Here is an 8,109-nt window from a genome sequence, read left to right on the forward strand (position 1 = left end):
TAGTTTCATCTAAAATTCTTCAGGGTTTTCTACATACAAGATTATATTATCTGAAAATAGTTTGTTTTACTTCTTTCTTTCCAGCCTGGATGACTTTTGCTTCCTTTTGTTGCCCAACTGCCCTGACTGAATGGAACCTTGGGGACAAGTGACAAGCTAGGGCATCTTTCTTTAGTTGCACCTCTTTGGAGAAAAGCAGCCATTGTTTCATCGGTGGGCATGATGTGAGTTGTTGGGCTTTCCCAGCTCCTCCCTCCAACTTGCTCAAAGTCCCATTTCTAACAATTGGCTGTTCTAGGGCTTGTAAGAATATTAGGATCCGCTTGTCGATTTCTGCAGAAAAGATAACAGGAATTGTGATGGGGATTGTGTTGAATCTGTAGATCAATGAGCGGAGTGTTGTCATCTTAACAACATTCGGTCTCCTGATCCATGAACCTGGTGGCTTTCCTAATGTGGACATCTATCCATTTTCTCAGCTGTGAACCTCCAGAGAGCCTCCAACTCCCTATGCCATAAATAATATGCTAAAAAACATCCTAGCAATAATTATATCTCCTTATGAACCCATGTGAGAAATTCTTCTGGAAAATACAACCAGGACTACAATGGCTATATGGTTGGTATGAATGTATTTGCTTTAACCAGACAGCCCTAGATGGCTCTGCTGTGACCATCTGACTCTCACTGGAAGTTCATAAAGGTTTCTGTACTCCCAAAATCTATATCAATCCTTTGTATGACTAAGTTATCCAATTTTTGACACTCTTGTGTCTGTGACACGTTATATCTCGTAATTGTTTAAACTTATATTCATCTGATAACAAGTTTGAGCATCCTTTCATATATTTGATGACCTTCTGAGTTTCTTGTCTGTAACTCCCATGATCATCACCTTTGTCCATTTTCTATTGGAATTTCTGCCATTTTCTTAATGAGTGCGGGAATTCCTTATATACTCTAGGTCCTTTCCATTCAACTAGGAGCTGGTCAGCAATGTAGAATGGAGGGCTCCACTCCAGACTTAACTGAACCAGAACCTGCAGTAGAGCAAGATCCCCAGGGTGTGCCTATCAAAGTTCAAGGACTGCTGTCCTAGCAGTCAATCCCTTTTCAGTTTTGAACATTATAAATATCTTCTCTCGTCATATAAAAAGATTGGAATGTTTATTGGAAAAATATTTCATTTGGATTGAAACAGATGTAATTTGTCTCTTAAGGATCGTCCTCTTGATTAAAAACCACATGATTGGAGATACTCAACATGGCACATTAGAGATGGTTGCTTTCCGTGGCATAAAGCCAAGAATTCAGACACACAGCTTCTCAGCAAAGTGACAGGGTCTGGGAATTGACTGTGGACATTCAAAGCAGACCAGGAACTCAGGTGGTCGGATTGGATGAAATGAAGAACAAAATCCCCAGCGCTGCTGTCCCTGGCAGTGGCACAGCAGGTGTGATCACCCCTGCACTAAAATAGTAGAGCAATACATCAATTACAGGAACCCCCGATTTTAGGAGGTCTGAGGTGTGTGTGGATACAGAGAGACCGGAGATAAAGACACTGCCCAACTAAAGGTGTCTTGCACAACAATATTGTGCAGGAAATAAAAAGAAGCCGAATTTCTCCCGGCTTCCAGGGAAATCAGAGGAAGGAAATATTTTGCTGCTCCAGTGTGGCAGCTGGGGGACCCGAATCCAGGCAACTGTGACTAACCTGAAAAACGGGTTTGGCAAACTTACAACACAAGGCATAGCATGTGTCTCAGAGCCCAGGAGAAGGGGTTTTGAAGATGGTGGAATAGAGAAGGTTGCTTTCCTGGCTGCTTGGTGGCATGAAGCCAAGAGAGAAGATAGGCCACTTCTCAGCAAGGTGGGGGGACAAAAAAACAGGGAGGGAATGGGTACTGGAATTTAATGCTGGGCACTTGAAGCAGATCAGGGACTCAGGTTGGATATAATAAAATAAGGAAGGAATCCCCAGCATCACAGCCACTACCATGGCAGAGGGCACCAGCCAGAGAGGTCAGTTCCATGAGCAAAGTAGAGGGACAAGGGAATTAAAGGAACCCAATTTTTAGGAGGCCTGAGGCATGTCTGGGTACTGAGAGTTAAGAGAGCAAAGACACTGCCTGAATAACAGAAAGGCACGCTGCACAATATCCTAGGACGGGAAAGAAGTTCCATCTCTCCCAGCTACATGCAGCAGTCAGAGGAAGGAAGAATTTTGCAGCCGGGGCCCAGGGTCCCAGGAGCTGAGGGAGCTGATTTCTGGCAAACCCAAGTTTGGCCCAGAATACAGGCCTGGCAAACCCACACTGCAGGACGCAGAGTGTGCCTCAGTGACCAGGAGAAAATCAAATGTGGAGAGGGGTTTACACAGTGAAGTACTGGTTGTGAAAACCCATCCAACTCCAATCCAGCCGCTTGCAGGACCAGTGGGAGACACACACCTGGCTGGGAATTTGAAAGGGTGGGGGCGGGAGAGATTGAATTTGGAGACTGAACCCCAGATGGAGAAACGGTGGACTAAGAATCGACTTCGCCACCACGTAAGTGGAACCCAGGGGACATCCCTGGGGCGTGATCTTCCAGCGTGAACCAGCAATTGCTGGTGCACTGATTTAGAATCTCCAGACCAATTAGCATTCAGCAAAGAACCTGGCGCATACCGACGCCTAAACCCCACCTCCAGGAGTTCTGCCTACAGGATTAGCCTCTCACTCCAACAACCCCACCCTGAGGGTGACCCAACCTAATGCTGCTGAGGAGGGAAGCCTACAATCTTCTGATATCCAATGGAAACAATTTTTAACTTTTTATTGATATTTATTTTTCTTTTTTCTTTTCTCTAATTGTGACCTTAATAGTTATGGACATGTATATATATATTCATATTTGTGTTTTCCCCCCTCTCATTTCTAGCATTTTTGAAGCCAGTTATTTTTCATGGATCAGTATTTGGAGTATACTTTCCTGTTTTTTGTGTGTGTGTATTCTTTTAGATTTATTTGTATTTTTAATTTTTAAAATTTTTACTTTGTATTTTTTTCTCTCACTTATCTGTTTCCCTTGATTCTCTTTGTCTCTTCTTCTGCTAAGAGCCAGTCTCTATTATACTCTTTCACTCTTCCTTTAATTTTTTACTTCTATCTTCTCTTCCCATAAAATCATCACCTACTATATCACTTCTGTTCTCTCCCTGTCCAGCATTTGAAATTATAATCCCTTTTGCAAACTTACTGTTTTAACTGTGGACATTAACTGATCATATCTTCTGTTTTTTGTGACAATTAACATAGTAGACACCAAAGCAGGAACTATTTGGTTGGATGCTATAAATTGTTTGCGTATGTTGTTTTTATTATATGTCTCCTGCTAAACTGTGAGACACTGGAAACCTTCAGAGTGACTATGAATCCACATGGTAGAAATTCTACTGCCTCAAAGCCATAATGTCAAATAAGTAAACACAAAAACAATGTGAAAAAGCCAGGGAACAAATTGCCTCAAACCAACCAATGTAATTCAATAACAGAATCCATTGACCCAGTGAAAGAAATGACAGAAAAGGACTTTAGGATGTTCATAGTTAAATTGATCTGTGAAGTAAAAGACTATGTTAAGGGGGAAATTAAAGCAAGTGAAAGATCACTTCAATAAAGAGAGATTCTGAAAAAATTTAAAAAATCAGATCTCAAAATGAAGGAATCAATAAACCAAATTAAAAATTCATTAGAAGGCATTACCAGCAGACTAGACAACTTGGAAGACAGAATTTCAGGCAATGAAGACAAAATATGTAATCTTGAAAATAAAGTTGACCATGGAGAAGAGATGTTAAGAGACCATGAACAAAACTTCCAAGAAATATGGGATAATATGAAAAGACCAAACTTAAGATTTATCTGGATAGACGTAGGTTCAGAGGTACAAACCAAAGGAATCAAAATCTTTTCAATGAAATAATATCAGCAAATTTCCCAAACCTAAAGAATAAAATGGAAAATCAAATTCAGGAGGTTTATGGAAACCCAAATACACAAAGTTACGACAGACCCACAGCAAGGCACATTACTGTGAAAATGCCCAACATAGGCATATGGTTAGAATTTTAAAAGCAGCCAGAGAAAACTGACAGGTCACACTTAAAAGCCTTCCATGATATACAAAAATTAAAAGAATTCACAACTAGAAAGCCTGCACTATATCTCATTCTCAACAAAATATTTCATGAAGAAGAAATGAAAAATAAAACTGAAAACCCGCAAAGGGAGGAACTACACTAGAAGAATAGTCAATCTACAATACTTTCTAGAGACATACGACCGACATTGAATTAGAAGGACATAGAAAATTGAACAGATCAGTTTCAAGCAACGAAATAGAAAATGCCATTAAAAGTCTACCAATTAATAGGCCAGTGGTACAGCATAGAGGACACAGAGACTGACCCACAAAATTACAGTTATCTCATATTATACAAAGGGGCCAAAGACATGCACTAGAGAAAAGATGGCCTCTTCAACAAATGGTGCTGGGAAAACTGGAAATCCATCTGCAACAAAATGAAATTAAACCCCTATCTCTCACCATCCACAAAACTCAACTCAAAATGGATCAAGGACCTAGGAATTAAACCAGAGAGACTCTATGTCTATTAGAAGAAAAAGGAGGCCCTAATCTCCATCATGTGGGATTAGGCCCCAACTTCCTTAATAAGACCCCTATAGTGCAAGAATCAAAACCAAGAATCAATAAATGGGATGGAATCGAACAAAAAAGTTTCTTCTCAGAAAAGAAACAATCTGTGAGATGAATAGAGAGCCTACATCCTGGGAGCAAATTTTTACCCCTCATACATCACTAATCTCTAGGGTATATAAAGAACTCAAAAAGCTGAACACCAAAAAAAAACCAAATAATCCAATCAACAAATGGGCCAAGGATGAATGGATTAAAAAAATGTGGCATATATACACAATGGAATTTTACTCAGCAATAAAAGAGAAAAAAATCATGTATTTGCAGGTAAATGGATGGAGTTAGAGAAGATAATACTAAGTGAGGTTAGCCAATCCCAAAAAACAAATGCCTAATGTTTTCTCTGATATAAGGAGGCTGACTCATAGTGTGGTAGAAAGGGGGCGCATGGGAGGATTAGATGGATTCTAGACAGGGAAGAGGGGTGGGAGGGAAAGGGAAGGGTCAGGGGATTAGCAATGATGGTGGAATGTGATGAACACGATTATCCAAAGTACATGTATGAAGACACATGTTGGGTGTCAACATCCTTTATATACAAACAGAGATATGAAAAAAATGTGCTATATATGTGTAATATGAATTGTAATGCAAAGATTAAAAAAACAAAGTACATGTATAAATACATGAATTGGTGTGAATATACTCTATATATACAAAGATATGAAAAATTGTACTTTATATGTGTGATAAGAATTGTAATGCATTCTGCTGTCATGTATTTAAAAAAATAAAATCAATTTTAAAAAGTCTACCAATTAAGAAAAGCCTAGGACCAAACAGATTCTCAGCCAAGTTCTACAATACCTTCAAAGAAAAGTTAACACCAATACTTCTCAAAGTATTCCATGAAAAAGACAAGGAGGGAACCCTTCCAAACTCATTCTATAAAGCTAGTATCACCCTGATACCAAAACCAGACAAAGACACATCAAGAAAAGAAAACTTCAGATGATATCCCTAATGAGCATAAATGCAAAAATTCTTAATGAAATACTGGCAAATCGCATACAAAAACATATTAAGAAGATAGTGCGCCATGATCAAGAGAGGTTCATCCAGGGATGCCAGGTGGGTTCAACATATGGAAATCGATAGGCGTGATTCATCACATCAATAGACTTACAGAGAAGAATCATATGATTATCTCAATAGATGCAGAAAAAGCATTTGACAAAATTTATTATCCATTCATGCTCAAAACACTAGAAAAACCAGGGACAGTAGAAACATACTTCAGCATTGTAAAAGCTATCTATGCTAAACCCAAGGCCAACATCATTCTAAATGGAGAAAAATTGAAAATATTTCCTCTAAAAAACTTGAACAAGACATCGATGTCCTCTTCGACCACTTCTATTCAACATAGTCCTTGAAACTTTAGCCAGAGCAATTAGAAGAAAGAAATTAAAGGATACAAATAGGAAAAAAAAAAAGAGTTCAGATATCCCTATTTGAAAACGACATGATCCTATATTTAGAAGACCCAAAAAACTCCACAGAAAGCTTCTAGAACTCATAAAATGAATTCAACAGTGTAGCAGGATATAAAATTAACACCCATAAATCAATTGCATTCCTATACACCAATCACGAATCAGCTGAAAGAGAAATCAGGAAAACTATCCCATTCACAATAGCCTGAAAATAAAAATTCTTGGGACTCAATCTGACAAAAGAGGTGAAAGACCATTGTAGAGGTCTCTATGATGAAAACTATAGAACATTAAAGAAAGAAATTGAAGAAGACCTTAGAAGATGGAAAGATTTCCCATGTTCTTGGATAGGCAGAATAATTATTGTCAAAATGGCCATATTACCAAAAGTGCTATATGGATTTAATGCAATTCTTATTAAAATTCCAATGATGTTCTTTATAGAAATAGAAAAAGCAGTCACGAAATTCATTTGGAAAAATGAGAGGCCCAGAATAGCCAACTCAATCCTTAGCGAGAAAATTGAGACAGTAGACACCACAATGCCAGACCTTAAATTATACTATGGAGCTAAAGTAACAAAAATGGCACATAAACATACACGAAGACCAGTGGTACAGAATAGAGGTCACAGAGACAAACCCTCATATATACAGTTATCTCATACTAGACAAAGGTGCCAAAAACATACATTGGAGAAAAGATAGCATCTTCAACAAATGGTTCTGGGAAAACTGGAAATCTCTATGTAATAGATGAAATTAAACCCCTATCTCTCACCCTGCACAAAACTCAAAGCAGATCAAGCACCCAGGCATTAGACGGGAGACATTGTACCTACTAAAAGATATGATTCCATCATACCAGCTCAGGAACCAACTTCCTCAATGAGACTCCTAAAGCACAAGAAATAAAATCAAGAATCAATAAATGGGATGGTATAAAACTAAAAAGCTTCTTCACAGCAAAGGAAACAATCAAGAACATGAAGAGAGAGCCTACAGAATGGGAGAATATCTTTGCCACTTGCACCTCAGTTATAACATTAATCTCCTGAATATATAAAGAACTAAAAAAAAAAAAAAAACACCAAAGAAACAAGTAACCCAATCAATAAATGGGCAAAGGAACTGAAGAAAAGAACAGAAGAAATACAAATGGTCAAAAAATATATGAAAAGATGTTCAACACCTAAACTATACTGAGATTTCATCTCACTCAGTCAGAATGACAAATATCAAGAATACAAGTAATGATAAATGTTGACCAGGATATTGGGGAAAATGTTGCTGGTGGGACGGCAAATTGGTTCAACCACTCTGGGAAGCAGTATGGAGATTCCTTAGAAAATTTGGAATGGAACCACCATTTGACCCAGTTATCCCACTCCTCAGCTTATACCCAAAGGACTTCTACAGTGATGGAGCCACATCAATGTTTATAGCAGCTCAATTCACAGTAGCCAAGCTATGGAACCAACCTAGATGCCCTTCAACAGATAAATGGATAAAGGAAAGGTGGCATATATACACAATAGAATATTACTCAGCCATAAAGAAGCATGAAATTATGGCATTTGCAGATAAATGGATGGAACTGGGGAATATCATGCTAAGTGAAATAAGTCCCCCAAATAAGTCCCCCAAATCCAAAGGCCAAATGTTCTCTGGATGTGTGGATGCTAACCAACAACAAGTATGTTTAGGGAGAGGAAGATTAGAAGTTCATTGGATTAGACAACGGGAAATGAAGGGAAGGGAGGGAATGGGAATAGGAAAGACAGTAGAATGAATCAGATATAACTTTCATTTATGAATACATGACCAGCGTAACTCCACGTCACGTACAACCACAAGAGTGGGATCCTAATTAGAATAAATTCTACTCCATGTAAGTATACTATGTCAAA

The sequence above is a fragment of the Callospermophilus lateralis genome, chromosome 3, assembly GCF_048772815.1.
Source record: "Callospermophilus lateralis isolate mCalLat2 chromosome 3, mCalLat2.hap1, whole genome shotgun sequence".
NCBI lineage: Eukaryota > Metazoa > Chordata > Mammalia > Rodentia > Sciuridae > Callospermophilus > Callospermophilus lateralis.